This window comes from Cygnus atratus, chromosome 2 (genome assembly GCF_013377495.2).
Source record: "Cygnus atratus isolate AKBS03 ecotype Queensland, Australia chromosome 2, CAtr_DNAZoo_HiC_assembly, whole genome shotgun sequence".
NCBI lineage: Eukaryota > Metazoa > Chordata > Aves > Anseriformes > Anatidae > Cygnus > Cygnus atratus.
Window position 1 is genome coordinate 157,140,129 of NC_066363.1, and position 19,174 is coordinate 157,159,302.

Here is a 19,174-nt window from a genome sequence, read left to right on the forward strand (position 1 = left end):
CTGGCACACCAGGTTTACATCCATCCATCACCAGTGATATGGACTGCTGGTGTGGACAGCTGCAAGCCTATAAACAGTGTTTCTTTGCAGAATCTGAGTTAAACACTGAATTGGTCTAACACCTCAAGTGTATGATCTATTCTGGTTTAAGAATATTAACATACCATGTAGAATGGGGGCAGACACACATATGGTACTGGCCAGCACTGAACAGGGCTTGACAGTGTGGGGGTTTAGGACATTAAGTGAACTTCTGAGCAGTCAATAGACAGCTATCGCCATTGGGGATATCTGAGCATTTTTTTAAGGGTGGCTCTGAGAAATGTTCAGCATCCCTACCTGACCTCATGGGTGCCTCTGTGAAACAAACAAGAAAAGTAAATATCAAGAATGAGAGAGGCCACCATAAAGGGGAGGAGAGGAGAAGGTCTAGTTAGAGCTGATGAGTAGAGTGGCCCAGGTTTGACATAAAAGATCGGATCGGTATCTGAGTAGTCATAGTCAGTATAAATGGTGGAGCATTGAGAGTTTCTCACCTCACTGGTCTTGGTGCATTTTAGCTGTTAGGCCTGGGCTTTGTTAAAGCAGCTGTGTAGCTTTGACTAATGAGAAGTAACACCTTTGTGCCAAACATCTCCAAACCTTTCTACAGCAGCGTAACCTGTATGAACATAAATTCATGTGTAATGTGATACTCTGTTGGCACTCATATAGTAATGCAGATCAGATTCCATCTCTCATACCTTTATTTCAGGCTCAGACCGAGAAAATCAGTATGTACATAGGAGAGGGAAGAGAAAGCAACTGGGATATACTCGATGCATGCATGTTCTCATAGGCATGTAACTGGTTGCTCCCCCTGCACGGGGGTGGAGCTGTAAATCACAGCACAGTTATAAAGGTGAATGCTAATGCTGAATGACACTCATGCCCTGGAGGCTGGTAAGCAATAAATAAAGAGCTTTTCTCTCTCCTTAGATGTTGTTGATGTATAGGCTAATCCCAGGTCTGTAATTCTTCTCTCTATCCTGCCTGTGCTTCTCTCTCTGGCTCCAGATGCTGGCATTTTGTTTATGAGGGTCTTGATGGGGTTTGTTCTGCTCCTGGGAGGTCTCATCTGTAATTTAGTGCAGCCAGATTTGTGAAACTGCTTAAGCAAAGTTATTCACACTCAGAACTTCTACTAAGCCTAGGAAAAAGGATTTTAATTAGGTATAATGGGGTTTTGAATGGTCTCATTTGGGACTGATAGTTTATTCCTGTGTAAGACCATCTAATCATGATTGAAAATCAGATTTTCCTTTATAAATCACAGGCACTTTTATGGCAATCACAGTGCCTTCTTTTAATGAGTTCTTCCCATGAAATCTTTCTTTTTTTTTTTTTTTTTCTTTTCCTTTCTGGGAGGGGAGGAACAGCACCTCAAAACCAAGCAACCTTACAACCTGTTCAGTAGTTAAAAAAAGGAATGGGAGCATTTTGGTCAACCCCCACAAACACTTTAGCAGGAGAAAAATTCTCAGTTGCTGAAATGCACATTCCGTGGATGTAACCTACAATCCATTCAATATGTCTGATCTTTTTAAAATGATTTCAGATTTGGGTTGTGAATTTTGGGGTGCAGTGAGTTAGTTTTCAGAGGAGTACCCACTTCAAATATTATAGTTCCAACAACCTGATGAAAGCAAGGGAAGGTACATGTAACGAGTCTTTTTCAGGCATCAAGAAATACAAAAACCCAACCTTTTGGGAGTCATGCATTTCTTTTTGACTGTCACTACTTCCAAACACTCAAATGCCTATTTCTTTTGAGTGGTCTATCTGTTGGGAGGAGCGTATAATTTACCTGATGTCTTCTGTATCATTTTGCTAGCAGTAACATCTGAGTTGTGAGGTCAGCACTTGCCTTGCATATATTATCCAGCAACACTGTAAAAGTCATTTTGACATATATCTATTACATAATATACTATAGATTATTGATTATATACACTCAAATTATCTGGCTCACCTTTCTTTCTGTTTCATGAACATTTTGGTATGATACGAGTCCTCCTGTCTAGGAGCAGTTCTATGGGAAGATCTAAGAGGCCCTGATAATGATCTAAGGAGAAACCAGGCCATAAACCCATTAAATGTGTGGAATGACACTGGGTACTAGCCATATTTCATTGTGTGAGGCTGGCTTTAGCGTGGTGGTAAGGAGAACATACAGCAATACATACTTGTCCTGTGCCAATAACGTGGCTGAAATGAAACAGGGCAAGGACTCTGGTTTTAGGCTCTAAACAATTTGAGAGATGTGAAGCATTATAAAAGACTCAAATGACTACAAATCACTGCTAAGATTCTTACGAGATGTGGAAAGCCAAGAGCCTCAGAGGATTGACTCATAACAGGCACTTAGGTCCTAAAGACTGATTGATATATCGTTTTGCCTGAATGCATCAATGCCAGTAAGAAGGGCAAATATGAAATTTATGTCATCATTCACTGGGGAAGTAGTTACAGCGTGACACGTCAACCATCTTGATTCAACCTGCCATCCAGCAAGCTGCGCATCAGGGTTTTTAATTTATAAAAATGGCTGTTTTATTTTTCCCTTTAAAAGGATTTTATAAACAGCACATTTGAAAGCTGATATCGACTGTCTTTTGCTTCATTAGTTTCCTTCACCATATACTATGTCTTAGGGCAAGGGAGGGAATTATAAGACCATTATAAGGGTCATAACTATTGCTGTCAATAAAACATATAAGGATGAATTCAGAAAACAATTCCCTGTGGGTACAATTGGCAAATAAATTTGATTTTTTTGGTGACTTTTATGTCTTTCTCTACAAGCGAGGACTTGGTTGCGAGTACCCTAGACCCAGGTTTCAAAGAAGGTAGCACTTTTTTCCACCAAGAAATTTTGTCCTGGCAGGAAAAGGAGAAGCCAGCCATTTCGCTAGGCTTTCTTGCCATCTGGCCACTTGATCAGAGATGAAACTAGGAAACAATTCAGATATCTAGAAAAAGCAGACCAACAATCTGGATATACCAATGTGTAGTGACTGTGACTAGTTCTAGATTTGTTGATTTTTTTTTTGCACAAATCGCTTTCTGCGCAAATGCTGGATTCTTCTGCTTCTAATGTGAAAGTACTTTTTTTTTTTTTTTTGTCCAGGAAATGCAGGGAGGTGGGAGCTTGCATGGGAAGTCCTCTTACTAGTACCACAAAGGCATAAAGGCATATTTATTCTCAGTGCTTCCTTACCATTGCTAGCCATCAAAGGACCCACAGTCTCTTCTACTGTGGCACATTGTGGTATCTGGAGTGCTTGGTCCTAGGTAGTAGGGCTCTTGGGATGGCACTAGGCAGGGAGGTATCATCCTACGGGGTGCCAGAATGGAGTCAATACTTTGTATCCCTTCACTCAAATTCTGCTATCTGTTTTCTGTAGTCGAAGGCATACATGGTTCCTCCCAGTCTTATTTTCCTGGAATTTTAGTGGAGTAATCTGTAATCTTGACCTTTTCAGAAAGGAAATAATTGTGTTGTTGTTTTTTTCCTTTTTCCTTTAGAATCATTTTTTACTTAATTCGTTCAGTATTTCTAGTCTATTAAGTAATGCACTACAGTAGTAAATGGCATTGGTTTTGGTTTTGTCAAAAAAAATCAATGTGGTATTGATTTTAACCTCTCCTCCCTTGAGACTTTTTTTTCAGGAGATTTGTTTCCAGCCCTGTGATCAGGTCAGCAGCCCTTTTTGGAATCCTCCGTGGTGTACAAAATGTAGAATTCAGACCCACACATCACACTTCTGTGTTTTATTATTGGGGATGGGAAGAGCAGGATCTTCCTTCAGCTCACATGAAATGACTATATTTTCAGAAGGGCAGCTGGCTCTTGATCTCTGCCACCACTATGTAGTTCTCAGTGTCTCTGGGTGACACTGCTTTACTCAGAGTGGCTGATCTGCGGTATGGAAACTGAATACCTGGACATCAAGTTATTGAAAAGAAGAATGTGAGAATGAAACAGATGACACAGAGAAAACTGTAAAAACAAACAAACAAAAACAGAAAGCTTCAAAAAGTATTGATTTTATGTAAGACCTTTACACCTCAGTTTCACGGGATGAAAGTTGTCAATATTAGGATAATCATTGGATGGGTGACTCTTCATTCGGCCTATGCTCGGTCAGCCAGACAGTGAGGCTGGATGGCAGCCAGTAAATCTAAAGCTTTGAATTCAGCTATTTTATTTTATTTTTCTTTTTTTGAGTGCCACTCTTACAAAATTAGATTTTTATTGTGAAATGAAAAATTGAAGATAGGGAAAAAAAGAGATGGTATACAATCGATCTTCTCCTTTCAAAAGAAAATATTTTCTTTCAAGTGATTTATGTAAGTTTGAAAAAATATAACAAACTCTCTTATTATTTTAGTAAAACTAATGTGTGAAACAGCAAGGAGACATTCTGGAATTGTTCTCTTTCTGTTCCTTCATTATCACATGACATTCAAAAATGTGTCGTACACTGGTACAATAGAGTCCACATCGCTGCTCACTTTGATTATGGGTCTGAACATTTCAGGAGCTCCTGTTCTGTGTTGGAGAGGGTTTGTGTCCTGACATACAGCGTAAGAAAAAATCCTAACTTGGTGGTATGGTGGGACAGAGAAAGCGCACACATACCAGCAGAAAAGCATCGTGCCTGGCATTCACTTTCCTTGTGCCCTTAGATGAGGTCCCGCTGTCAGGGACAAAGCACAGCTTCACTGTTTTCCTAAATAACTTTCCAAGCTTGTAACTTGGAAAAAAAGCTGTTAAAAAATAATAAATAAATAAAATAACTGAAATATGTTACTATAGCATGTGGTTGAAGTACAGGAAGCATTGTCAGCTGGCTGCTTGGAGTGGGACAATGCATTCCTTGGAGAAGAGTGGTGGCTGGAAAGAAGATATAGTTCTTGGCTGTGTTGTTGATGGATGGGGAGCTCTGTCACACCTCAGTTCCCTCACGAACAGCAGACCCTCAGTTCCCTCATGAACAGACAGTATGTTTCTACTTGGACATCAGTCCCTTCGTACAAGTACAAAACTGTGGGTCGCTGAAAGAAAAGAAAATGTGTTCTTAGTTTTCACTCTTCCTCTAGACCTGAGCCAAAAGCAAAGGTTGAACACTTCCAGCCAAATCCTGCACTAGGTCATAGAATCACAGAATGGTTTTGGTTGGAAGGGACCTTGACGATCATTTGGTTCCAACAAAAGATTCACTTCATTGTTACCAACCAAAATGTTAAATGTCACCAGTTCCAATACTGACCCCTGAAGAACACCACTCGTCACTGATCACTCCCTGGACGTTGAACCATTGACTGCAACTCTTTGAATGTGACCACCCAGCCAATTCCTTACTCACTGAGTGGTCTGTCCATCAAATCCATGTCTCACCATTTTAGAGACAAGGGGAACAGTGCCAAATGCTTTGCACAAGTGTATTCCCCTCTAAAAAAAACCTCCCCAGGCAATCACCAATCCTACAAATAGGAAAAATTCCCTATGAAAATCTCAGAGTGCTGCTTCCTTCATGATTTTGGGGACTGCCTCCCAGTTTAAGCATGCTTGGCAGAGGTAAAGCTGATCATAGAATCAAATTATCTTTTTGAACTGTACATGGCTGAACAATGCCAAAGGCAGAATTCATTGGGACACATTAAATAGTAAAATTTAATACACTGAAAATGAATTTTAAATTGATTAAGGTTTATAAACAACACAACCTTGTTTTTTCAATTTTTCCAATTTTGTTTTTACTTATTCCTTACGAAAATTAATCTATTTTCTCACATGTCATTTTTGGTACCTTTTATAGGTTGGCTTGATTGCTGTCAATTAGTTTCTTTAATGTAAGCAATTAAACAGTTGATCGTTTTACTGGCTTTATCAATTATCTTCCTGCCTGACAATTGCTGCAGCTGTAACTAATTTCCCACTTTTACATTCATAAACCAAATCACATCAGCTGTGTCTCCCAGACAATGGGAATATCAGGTGTTAGCTGAGGCGAAGAAGAGGGAATTGGAGAGGAGCACTGGCTTGAGATTTGGGTCCTTAGGTTATGTTTCTTACTGTTTTTTACTGCTGTGAACTAAGACATGATCCTTGGAATAATGAGTGGTGCGGCTGAGACTGTGAAATGGTTTTCTGCTCATCGGGTGAGGTGACAGCTTGCTGGCGGTTACATAGAGCAGATAACTGTACCTTGCCATGTGTTAATGGAGAACTTGCCTGGGTATCTGATGTGTAGTAGGCTATGGGGCTTGTGATAATTCAGACTCAAACCCCACTTGGAGAACCTGAATAAGAGCTTTGAGGGAACAGGGAAAAGTGGAGATAAGGTACTGTCTGAGACCTCAAACCTGGGATAAGGATTGAATGGACAGTCTCTCATCACACTGACATTAGCAATGTCAATCCAAATTCTTGCTGCTACTTGTCCATCATTTCAGCTAGCTAAATTCCTTTAGATTGCACCATTTTATAATCTATATCACACCTAATCCCTGCCTTCTTCTAGACACTGCTGTGTTGGCAACTTTGCTTTTCTACCTATGCAAGGTGCTAATTATGCTCCAAGTGCTTCCTGGAGGCACCTGTGCAGTAGATATCTCTGTCTGAAGGGCTGGAGGGAGGCATGGATAAACTTGGGTCTGAGAGCAATGTGCTGTCAGGAAATTCTTCTGCTAATTGCCCCATGCAGAAGTCCTTCCCATGAATCTCAGAAGAACAGTTAAACTCAAAAAATGCTTGTGATGGTTTCTTGAAGGATTTTCACAGCTGGACTTAATACTCTCCATCCGATTACTGGAAGATCCATTAAACAATGGGGGCAAAAAGTAAGCAACTGGGATTGGACCACAGGGGTTACCAGAGACAATCTGTAATGACATTTCACAGCCAGAACCATGCCATTAATACCGTCTTTCACTGTAGCATGGGAAAGATTTGCTAGCAGTGGGGGAGGATATTCATATGCAGTTTTCTTTTCTCCACAGTTTTCAGACAAATATGTATGTAACTAATGTAAAATAAAATGTAAAATAATGCATTAATTTTATTATGTAATGCAACTCTGTGAGAAGCACAGTGGAGACAGTTTTGTTATTTCCAATATGGTCAGATGCTTCATGTGAAAATTCTGCATGAGACCTACATAGCGAAGAAGTAGAGGGAGGTAACAGAGGAAAAACAGAAAACGCTTATTTCCAAATAGGTATCTATCTATCTGAGAGAGGGTGTCTAAGAACTGAAGGAAGGTCTGGCTCCCATCTGTCAGCATATTCAATGAAATGTCCTGGGGCCTTGGGTCTGAGAGGTAGCAGAGGAAACTCAGCCTCTCTCTTACATTTTGGTAATAATAGGGTAACTTGTTGTGCTAGGAGAGCCACAAGGAGGTGTATGGGGATATCTGGGTTGTTTCTGTTCCTGGGGTTTTTACATAATAGAACAAATGTTGGCAGTACCATTGAGGATGCTACTGGTTATCTCCCCCTGATGTGGATATTACCTTATTTATTTATTTATTTATTTATTATTTTTTTGTAAAACTGTATAACTTAGATAGTAGCCATTAGGTTGTACTTAAGTCAAGCCTGATGTAATCTTGATCCCTCAGCCCCCAAAACCTGTGTGGAAGACATGCAGAGAGCCATATGTTAGTTTCCTGCAGAGTACTCCATTTAAAAAAATGCAGTTACACCTATTTCGTGCAGTTACACCTATTTCAAAGACACATTTTGGTGCCCTAGCAGATATTTGAGTGGTCTCATACTGAGGCCTCCACAAGGAGCTTTGCAGCTGATGATATATCTGTTAATAGCAGCTAATAGAAATACCAACCTCTTCTGACCTTTGAAGCATATAATGCTGCATAACCAGCTAAACTGTCATCCAGGCAGTATTTGTCAGTTCTTTCTTCCTTTTTTTTTTTTTTTTTAATGGATGTGGCAATAAAAATTCCGTCTTGATGCAGACAAGCACAAGTACAGCAGGAAGAGTTTATGCTGAGATATAAATTCACTGAATGAGAGGTATCTGATAGGCTGTGGGGACGGGGTCTGGTGGCTTTTTCTTCCTGCTACACACAAAGTTGGGGATGATCCAACAGTCTGAGCATCTGTGCAGGGTGCACGCTAAGTTTGTGGCTGCCAGCTCAAACTTTGGCTGGTTGTTTTACTCCATCTCTTCATGAGGGGCCAGGGCTCTCAGCCTTAAGACGTAGTGTAAGGTGTTAAATGGGGACCCATAGTTATTGCAGTCACCTCCAGCACTCTCTCTGTGATGCCTGGAGAGAGAAAGATGAAGTTAATCAACTTAGTGTATCTAACTATTTACCCATTGAGGATACCTGCAGCACCTATTCTTCTAGATGTACTGTCTCAGTTAGAGACCTAAAATTGAGCTCAGGCTCAGGTATCTGAGCCTGAAATCAATAACTATTACATCCTAGACATCTTTGAAGGTCTCTGACAAGTTTTTTACATTTAAAATGTCTTAATTATGTTTTCTTATATCCAAGAACTGTAGGTTGTGTTATAGACTGCAGTTGGGCACTGGGAGGCATGCAGTGGCTTGTAGCGTGGCTGGAATATGTGTAGTATAAAAAGCATCCTCCTGTTTTCTTATGGACTTACTCTATGCAGGTGAAAACTCAGTCAGATAGGCCTCATCCATCCCCTATCTCAACTTTTTATTTTTTTTCCTTTTCAGCTATAGGGTAATTGTGGTCTTCTCTAATGATCTTACAACAAGAAGTATGGCCATCGATGTGATGGCAGTGTTCCTGTCAGATTTATTGTATCTGAGAAATGTTTTCTCTAAATAAATTTAATATAGGCTTGGGAAAAGAAACAAACAACTAACTTTGCTTTTTGTTTTAGGATTGCTTGTCACTTCTTCAGAAATAGAGCCTGTCAGGATGCCTACTTGTTTATGTCCCTAACAACATAAGCATGGCCAGGACAGTCAGAAAATGCAAAATAAATCACAGGTATGGTGATTATCCTTCCACCCCAGTTTTAAACATCTCTTTCCTTATAGTAAGACAAAAGGCCTAACATTAAGCAGATGTATTTTAATGAAGCTTAAATTAGTGAGCTAAAAGACATTTAAGAAAGTTGTTGGGTTGTCATACGTAGGTTTCCTTCTTTTTTCCCCCCCATTTTGCATGACAACTTACTTTATGCTATTCGTTATAATCCTTGCTGACAACTATTTCCCCTAATTTATTCCATGTTGCGGTCCATCTGGTGCTTTAAATTCCAGCAGAAGTTTTTATAAAAAATGATTTTCAGAGCTCATTCAGCAAATTTTGCTGGAAGTATTTATTGGTTCTCATTGAGCACTTTGAAAAATCTGAACAGTATGGACCAATTTCTCATTTTGGTTGTAGTGATGAATACATATATATTTCAGTCCTGCTGGTGAATATATATGCAATGCATCTATTGCTCATTCATATCAGTCATATATATACACACACACATTACTATTCCAATAATACAACACATAAGTCATTCCAGGTTATTATAAGTGGACCTAGCAATCCAATACATCATTTTGGTCCTTTTGAGACTTCCTACTATAAATCTCTGAGTTGTTTGAGATGAACTTCTGCCACTTATTTCCCTGAGGAGAAATTCACCAGGAATATTTTGGTCCAAGCAAAACAAAAATACACCTTGTCCATGTTAAAGAAATCCAGAAGACCTTTGTTGGAGAAGCTCAGATGCCCTTGCTGGAAAAGAGAGGTGTATTCTTATCAGGTTTAGTGGAGTTCTAGTGACGTTATCTGTGTTTGTATAACAAGAACAAAAATATACACCATGTTGTTGAAGAAATCTGGATACTTCCTATCTTTAAATTCCCTAATGGAAATCATAGAAGAGTCCTTTACCCATCACTAATTTTCCTTCAGCAGCTGTTTGCAGAAACTGTTGGCACTGAGCAGCTAATTTTTTATATAAAGTCAACCACCATGTAATAGGAGATGTGTGTCAGCAGGGTCCCGATACACATCACTAGTTTTGTTGTAATCCAGAAATCTTAAATTGTCACTCTCTAATGGAACAAGAAATGGGTATTCTAAATTCATAAAGATTTATAAACATTCACTGCTGCCAGCTGACAGATATATGCATCACCTGCGGTTTTCTCATTCTTCAGTTCTCTCCTATGAGCCATGGGAAAATGATGTTCTTGCACCCTTCCTGCAGGGGTGAGAAATCTTAAGAAGGTCAAGTTAGAGAGTCTAAGTGAACTGGATGACTGAAAATGAACCAGCAGGGAAGAACAAGCCACTTAATTTGATAAATCACGACACACAAAAAATGCATAGGATATTCCATTGTGGATCATTACTTGCCTCGTGTTTGACAGGGTAGGCACTGGATGTTTTTATTGTAGGGCACAGGGCCTGTTGTGTGGCTTTGGAGTAGTGTAAAATATTCTGGTATTAAATAGTCAGCCCAAGACAAAAGGGTTGTCAGAAAACACTTTTTCTTCCTCAGGTAAGAAGCTGATATTTTATTACAAAAAGCAATACCCTCCACCCATACAAAAGCAACACATAAAACTCTTAAAACTGTATTTTGGGATACTGCCTGCAAAGAAGAAAGTTAGCATTCAGTCCTGAAACTGGTAAGTATTTCCACTGAATTTCATTATTATCATGAATCAAGCTCAGCATAATCCACAAATAATGAAAAAGACTATTTTACCACTAGAATTCACCCTGATAGCCCTATATTGACTTCACTTACCTGTGTTTTACTAAAATGGCATCAAAGTTTGATTTGACAAATGGAGAATCCATCATTTCCTGCGGGGAATTTACTGCAGTCTAATCATCTTCAGCCTTACAAAAAAAATGGTGTCTAATTTCTAATAGGAAATGGTGTGGATTTAGCTCCCAGCCACTGGTGTTTGATCTGCATTCCTTCTCCAGATTGAAGAGCCCTATTGCCTTTACTATTTCCCCTGCATGAATTTTCTCATTTGCTGTAATCAAAACACTTTTAACTTCTACTTTTTGATAAACTAAAAATATTCAATGCCCTTTAAATTTCTCATGGTATTTTTTCCACCCCTCAGACTTGGATAGCTCTTGCTTTGTATAGAGTATAAAAATTGCATCTGACCAGATGTGTAAGGGAAATCATGTCCCAGGACATAAATATATATATATATATATATATATATATATAAAAATATATATGGATTACAGGGTGTTACTGTCTTGAGAGCCTATGCAAGATGGCTGATACCATGGTGCACACTCATTAGATAACACCTCCTTAATTTTTTGGGCACATAGCTGTGTTTGGCTGTATGGAAACAGTTACATGGCTATTTCTCAATAATATCCAGGAAATTTTTAAACATCAGCATTATTGGGTCTTGGAAGAAATACAGTCATTTCCAGCCTCTCTGTTAATTCTGCTCCTGTATTCTCATAATCCATCAAATTTGGTATTGCCTATAAACAATAGCAACAACGATGAGTTTTGGTGTTTATTTCATGACCATTGATTTGGGTATGAAGGTAGGGTTTCATACTAGATTCCTTGGATTTCATAGAGATGAGACTCCAAATGTATTCGGTTACTTGTAGAAGAGAAACAGAAAGTGGATTTGTGATGTATATATGGAAGAATTTATCACCATTTATTTAATCATTTCCCAAACAAAGGAAAATAGATGTGATGAAGTTTTATTGGTGTGTGTATGTGTGTACATACCATTCCAACGTATCTATGTTGTGTGTAAATCAAAGGAAAACACACAGTGCAATGTGAGATGGTCAATAAGAGTTTATGTTAAGTTAGCAATGGGCAGCTGTGAAATGCATTTTTGACTGATGATCTTGCGTATAGCTGTAGATAGTTCCAGCAATTTGTGCTCAGTTTTAGGCTCTTGTCATTAACTTGGGTAAGTTACCAGCTAGAAGTAATTTGTAACTTTAAATTAGTACAAGATTCATGACATTTCTCTTTTGGGATTGTTCCAGTGACTGGTTCCCTGCTATCATCTACACATTAAAATAGGTAAAGCTGCTGTGGTCAAACTCTATCCATCAGCTTCCTGTTCCTGCTGTTCCTGTGGAAGCCAAAAATTATATGAAAAAGGAGAGCAAAGGCAAATCATTGTTGACAAATCTTCATGTTTTTTTGAGCTTTCTTTATTTCCATTTAATTCTGTTTTTCACTTCAGGGATGCAAGAACTAGTGAGTGTTAATGTTTTAATTACCAGGTCATCTGACCTGGAGAAATCAATTATTAGATGTCTGAACAGAGAAAGCTGCGTGTAAATTTTAGAATCATAAAATAGTTTGGGTTAGGAGGGACCCTGAAGATCATCTAGGACAGCCTTAATGCAAAATTAAGGATAAATCCAAAATTAAGGATTAAGGACAGCCATAATGCAAAATTACCTACTGGTCATGTGATACTCCTGCACGACTGGAAACCTGGTTTGAATGCTGGCATGAAATCATAAGGGAAGTGGATCTGTACACAGCATTTTCCTTCTGCCTTTCTACAGCAAAATGAACAGCTCAACATTTTTACTGTGATTATTTTCACTGAAACATCTATAGGTCAGGAGATTACCAAAAAGAGCAAAAAATCAGGTTATCTAGTCTATACTTCCAATATTTATAAGTATCTTTTGATCATAAATAGGAACAAAGCAGTCAACTGCCGAGAGACATTATTTAATCAGGTAGTTCATGAAACTCAGTTCTCAAATCTCCAGGGCCTCACCATGCTCCAAAGAAAGGTCAGATAAGAAAAGCTATTCAGATGAAAGTATTGTAGAGCTTTTACTATGTTTAAAATGAATATCAGTCACAAAATACAATTCTGCTCTGTAAAAAAACTGAACTGGCACAAGCACTTCAGATGGTTTACATGTAGGTATGTGACTAATTGTATGACCTGGGCCGAGGAGGAGGCCCAGGGCGAGGGAGAAGCAGCAGAGGGCCCAGGCCCCAGGAGGAGGAGGGCAGGAGGGGCTCCAGGCCCACAGGCAGCAGGGATTCCCCGGCAGCCCTGCAGAGCCCCCGCTGGAGCAGATCTCCACCCTGCAGCCCGGGGAGGGCCCACGCCGCAGCAGGGGGACATTTCCTGAGGGAGCTGCGGCTGTGGGGAGCCCCTGTGGGAGCAGGGTGTTCCTGAAGGGCTGCAGCCCAGGGCAGGGCCCCCGCTTGAGCAGGGCCATGGGTGAGGAGGAAGGGGTGGCCAAGAAAGGTTCCTCCAAGTCAGCAGATTGAGTTTCTGGAGCCTGGGCCATCCATCCCTGTGTGGTGGTTCATGTCCTTCTCTCCTCCCACCAGCCTCTATTGTTGCTGACAAGGCTTGGTGAGAAGACCTCTGGACTTCCTCATGCTTTTCCCTTGTGTCCTGCTTATGTTTTGTACACAGAAAAGAACCAACAGCCTGATAGAAGCTAAGCTTCTAAGAAGTCTGTGTACAAGGAGTCTGTCAGGGTTGCTTGCAATGACGTGGAAGTCATGGAAATCAGGTTTTGAGCCTCTCAGCACACTTCCTGACTTCGTAGGTGCATGCTGCTGATTTTGGATGTCTCTCATCATAGGCTTCAGGAGCTGACAGCGATTAATCTTTCTATAACCTCTCTATCCTGTCCCAACCTTTGTGAATCATCAGGATTTAGTCACTGCCTGTTTCAGAGCTGGTTGTCCTGAGAAATTGCAGGAAGCTGGATGATACAATCTCGATGACCTGCTAGGTGTGAGTAACATATGCCATTTTGCTGCCCTTTTCCTGCTGTTGTTTTGTGCTCGTGCATTCACATTCGGTCTGCATTCGTATCAATGTACACATTTTTGTTACGATTTACCACAGCCCTAGAAGATTCCTGGGCTTCTATTTTCTAATACGTTATAGGCACACTGGTACCTGCTGGCAAAAATATGATAGATCCTTTTATGATTTTTTTTTCCCCACAAATCTCTGAGTCTGCTGGTGTTGCCCTTAGTATTTCAGCAATATGTTACAGTAAACTTTCCTCCTTCCCGATCCACCATTACAAAATAAAATTACAGTTTAGTTCCTTCAACATAATTATTGTGTCTATAAATTCCAATCTGATCCAATCTTCATATTGTCTCTCTCCAATCCAATTTTACTGGATTTTGGTGAAATCTATGATACATCTTCCTACTTTCTTATCCTCCTTATTTACTTTTTATTACCACAGTTTACCCAAGACAAACTGGAAGAAGTTCGAGAGGAAAGGGAAGATATGCCTGCAGTTGGTAGGACAGACAGAAAGAAATCTGTTGAGTAATGCCAAAAATATTTCTTTCACTTTTAAATACAATTCTAAAGTCTCTTTCAGTGAGTTGTCATAATACTCTTTCACTGGCTGTCTTGCTGCATTCTTGTCAAGGACTACTTTGCTGGCTAATCAGAACTTTACTGGTTATTTTAGAGATTACAGTGGACATCACATTGGACATCACATCACTTGATCCAAATTCTCCTTGCAGCATTCAGCTCAGAGTGGCAGCTGACCCTATCCTGAGATTATCTGCATAGTGAACAATGCCAAATAGTATGATATTTTGTTGCACAAATCCCAGTTATGAGAAAGTCAGGGTATTCAAAGGAAAACTGAGCTGTGCAAGAATGGGGCAGACATTTTTAATGAGCTCATATTAATAAGAAGAACCTTGTTTTCTGCGAGATTCCATCGCATAGCATGTTTCACACAATGTTAAATGCTGAAATGTAATTTCAGAAACCACACAAGGTTTGTATTTTCAGTCTTGTGTTCTGCTAGTAACAGACGAAGAAGAAATATTTAATGTCATATTTAATATATTAAAAATGTATTTATATATTTAATATATTTGTGTTTAATATAATATTTTGTAAACCACAGGATGATTCCAGAGGTCTTAATGATGTAAAACAAATGACAAATGTTCAATTGGAGGGCACTAAAAAAGTGCAACATTGTAGCTAGATAGAGGCAGTACTAGGGTCTATATTCATTTCTACAGAAATGTGCAGTAACTGATTGCAAGTGCCCATGATCAACAGCACAGGCAGCCAATCTCAAGATTGCAGATAAGAGTATAACAACGTTAACTTATTGAACGGGCACCTTGCAACAGAATTAGGTCTACAGATTAGGTCTCTCTGGTATCCTTTATTGCTACAAATGTTAGCAGTGCTTTGCTATTATGAAAGGAAAATACACCTAGAGGGAGCAGTGGATGAACAACATCAAGTGCCTGTGGAATAGAAGTCCAAACTGGGGGCCAGATTTGGCCAGAGCATAGCTCATGTCCTTTTGTCCTATGCATGTCAGTTTTCTTTAGATGGAAACCAGTATGTGTATATGGATGGGAAAACAGAACATCATGAACTCCTACAAACCATGAAGAATTCTTGTGTTCAGTTACGCCTCGGGGGTAGTTTTAGTCTGCATCACAGATTTCCAGAATCTTATTCAGAAAGTGAGGTGGGACTTATCACCTGGCTCACAATAGGTCCCACAAATCCTCCTGGCTCAATGTTAGTTCATAAGGGTCCTACCTTTCCTAAATCCTCTGTCCAATACCTGGAAAACTTCATGATCACTTTGTTCTAACCACAGCTTCAATACAGCTTAGTAAACATTTGGTATGAGTTGGAAATTTTCTATGGGATTTAGCACCTTCCTTTTTTTTTTTTTTTTTTTTTTTTTTTTTTTTTTGTCTGAAAGCAGTTTCTAGTATGGTAAGAGGCAGAAAATACAAGAATGAGGCAAAGGTAAAGAATGATAAGGGAAATTAGCAAGGAGCTGATGCATCCAGTTAAAATTTTAACTGTAGATTGTATACTTTTACAGATAACTGCAGTGTGATGATACTTTTAGTTCAATTTGTTGGGCCCATCAAGGAAGGCAGTCTAAGGCATGTATTAGTCTACTTTTTCTCTTGGCATTTCTGTATCCATGAAGCTATTTTAAGTAGCCTGAGAGTCATTTCACATTATGATCATTTTCCCTTAAGTTAGGCCAAGCCAAGTGTGAGAATTAAAATTAATTATTGCATGAAAACAAAGGCTGAAATGTGATGAAATTTGGCTGTTTGTTTATTTTTCTCCTCTCTAGGCACTTGAATTCTCCAGGCTCTGTCCTCCTCTTTCGTATGGCATTTTGAAAGGCAATGACAGATTGTAAATTCAACCCAAGGTTGCTGAACCATTCGGCAGAGTAAAGGGAGGCCTAATGAATTTCTTTTATGCGTCCTGCATAAGCATGTATTATACAGTCATTAAGAACGTGAGTGATAGTCTGAAGTTTGTTGCAGTTGCCGTATGACCAATCATTGTACCTCTGTTTATATGGAAAATTTCTACACCTCCCGTGAGTAGCTCAGATGCTGTTGTGCATAACCTAGTATCCTTGTCGTAAGACACATCCTGGCCCTATGTTTGTGATGCTGACAATAAGCTTCAGCAATTGTAATGTGTGATTATAGGTGTCCAGGTCTGTCTGAGATGTTGTAGGTGATGAGACAGCCAAATGTGGCAGTTAGATGTGGCTTAGGCTTATCAATGCCACTGACATGGCAGGAAGGGTTTATGTGATACTGTTATGGAGTGACAGATCTTTATCATCCATGGTAGTGTGGCATTTCCTTAAAACAGGTAGTTTAAGGTACCAGAAATTGGAATAGAAAACTTCAGACAAACTGTACAGAGATGCTGAGGAATGCAGACTTTGTACAAGTTTTTTATGAGTCTGAGTTCTGCAGTTCTGGAGGAGAGGTTTGCTTTTCTCTCTTCCTAATGGATTTTCTCTCTTCCTAATGGAATCCTAAACTGATTTTGCACAGAAACCTCTAGGTCCCAAATTTAACACTTGCTCCCCTTCAGAAGGCTTGTCCTTGTCACTTTCGGTATGTTTTCCCTGAAAAAGTAATAAATAAAAAATAAAAATAAAATAAATAAATAATAAAAAGATGTAGTTGAATCTGTTCTTTATATGTTCGGTAAGAAGAGTTTTAGGAAGAAAATTGGCTGCTTATTTAGCTCTGATCTTGACCAAAAGTTGCACTTCAGTGCTTCAGTCCCTTTCTCAGAGGACTTAATAGATGAACTGGCAGCTCCAGAGTTCTGAATAGCGTATAGACCTGTTCCTTAATAGCACACAGGTATGGTAGAGTTGATACCTTGAGCCACAAAGGGCACCAAAATCAGTCATGAATTCCACCTGTAAGAGTAAGCTAAACGCTGCCAGGACTCATTCTCCAGCCCAGAAGACAAGTGGCTTGATGTGGTTTGCACTAAAAGGGGAAAATTTGTCTGCTTATTTACCTTATTTACACTTATTCATAGCAATTAGTGCTGTCTTCTGAACCATGCCTGGTCATTGGTTGAGGGACTGTGAATTAGGACAGGGCAAAGCTACACCTGCAACCAAGACTACGGTGAACCAAGCTGGATGATCAGAAGATAGTGCTCCAGCCTGGTCCTTTCATTTACAGGTGTAGATGAATCCAGTTTAGCCTAACTCTGCCTTTGTCACATTGCAGGTTAGGGAAACTGAGGCACAAAAACAACAGCCTTGGGCAGATGACAAAATTCTTTCTTATTTTTTATATTTTTTCTGCTGCTGTATAGAAGGACAGAGAAAGGAGAAGGTTGATTTGATATCCTGCAACGCTCTGCAGTTTAAATGCCAGCTAAGGTAGAATGCAATAATACTGTGCAAATATCTGTAAAGTGTAAACAGTTAAGGCAGGGAAGAAACAAGCCAAAGGACTCTCATGAATAAGCAAGTAGGACCAACATAAAGTGATAAAGCAGAGGACAATATCAGCTCCATGTCAGGAGATTTTCATGAAATGCTGGATTCTTTCTAATGGGAAAATTTAATGACTGGGCAGATTATAGAGTGAAAAACTACTTTAGATCTTGACAGACTGATACATAGCTATGTGTGGCTTAAGAGAGCTATTAAGATTTTCTGACCTAATTTCCTTCAGTGTTTGCCTAGGGATGGTTAATGTTTAGGTGAGATGAACAGGTATAAAGGCTGCATGAAATCTTTTTCCCTTGCCTAAAACTTTTCATTATTTACAGTAACCTTTGGTTTTAGAATGGTTATTTTGTCATCGTATTCTTTTGGCCACCTCCTGAATGATGCAGAAGGCACTGTTGTTTAATACAAGACTCGGAGATCTGTACAGCTTCTCTCTTTGAAGGCTGGAGGTCTGACAGACTACATCCAAGAGACTGGATGAGTAGGAGAGCTGCTACTAAACCTAGAAACATGAAGTCTCAATGAATTTTAACATTTATAAGTGGACCTCACAGCAGTTTCTATTTCTCACTTTAACTTGTGCACACCTACAGACCACTCAGATCCCTACAAACAGCTTCAGCAGCCTGGGATGTCTCTTTCTGACCAACCTGCTGCTTCACTGATTGCCTCAGATGACACAAAAGACTCAGAGGAGAAGTATTAGGAGGCATGTGTCTGGACCTGATGTATTCCTACTGCTATGGACAGGCTTAGAGAGATCGTGGCAGCAGCAGGGGCCAGCAAGCAGCGAGCACCTTCAGCTCTGGAGTGCAGAACGTGGGGATGCCACCAGGAACTGAAACAGAAGAGTACTGGAAGAAACATTTCATTATTAATCAGGCATAATATGCCAGTGGGGGAGATTATTATTCCAGGTAGGTTTTTCTGTCTTCTTTTTTACATACTTCTTTTGTATGTTCATTATTTGCTAAAATGCAGAATGGCTTTCAAATCATTTGGGCTATCTGAAAGCATCCCACAGAGATTAAACATCTCCTGCCTGGAGTTTTCTGTGTGCACACCATCAGAACGTCAATCTTCTTTCACCTGGAACCATAGTGGAGTATTTTAGCTGGATGTCTTTATCAGATCTCAGCTGACAGCCTGTCAAAGCATTCTTGGGAAATGACTCATGTGCAAATGGCTTTCCTACCTTTCTCTTCTCCCTTCATTCTGTTTTGCTCTCTTTCTGTCTTCTTAAATTGCATGCTATAAATAGCTCTTGAAGAAGTAGTTTGAAAAGCAGTGCATTTCATATAAATCAGTGGTAGGATGTTGCCAGGGCTGGAATTTCCTGGAGA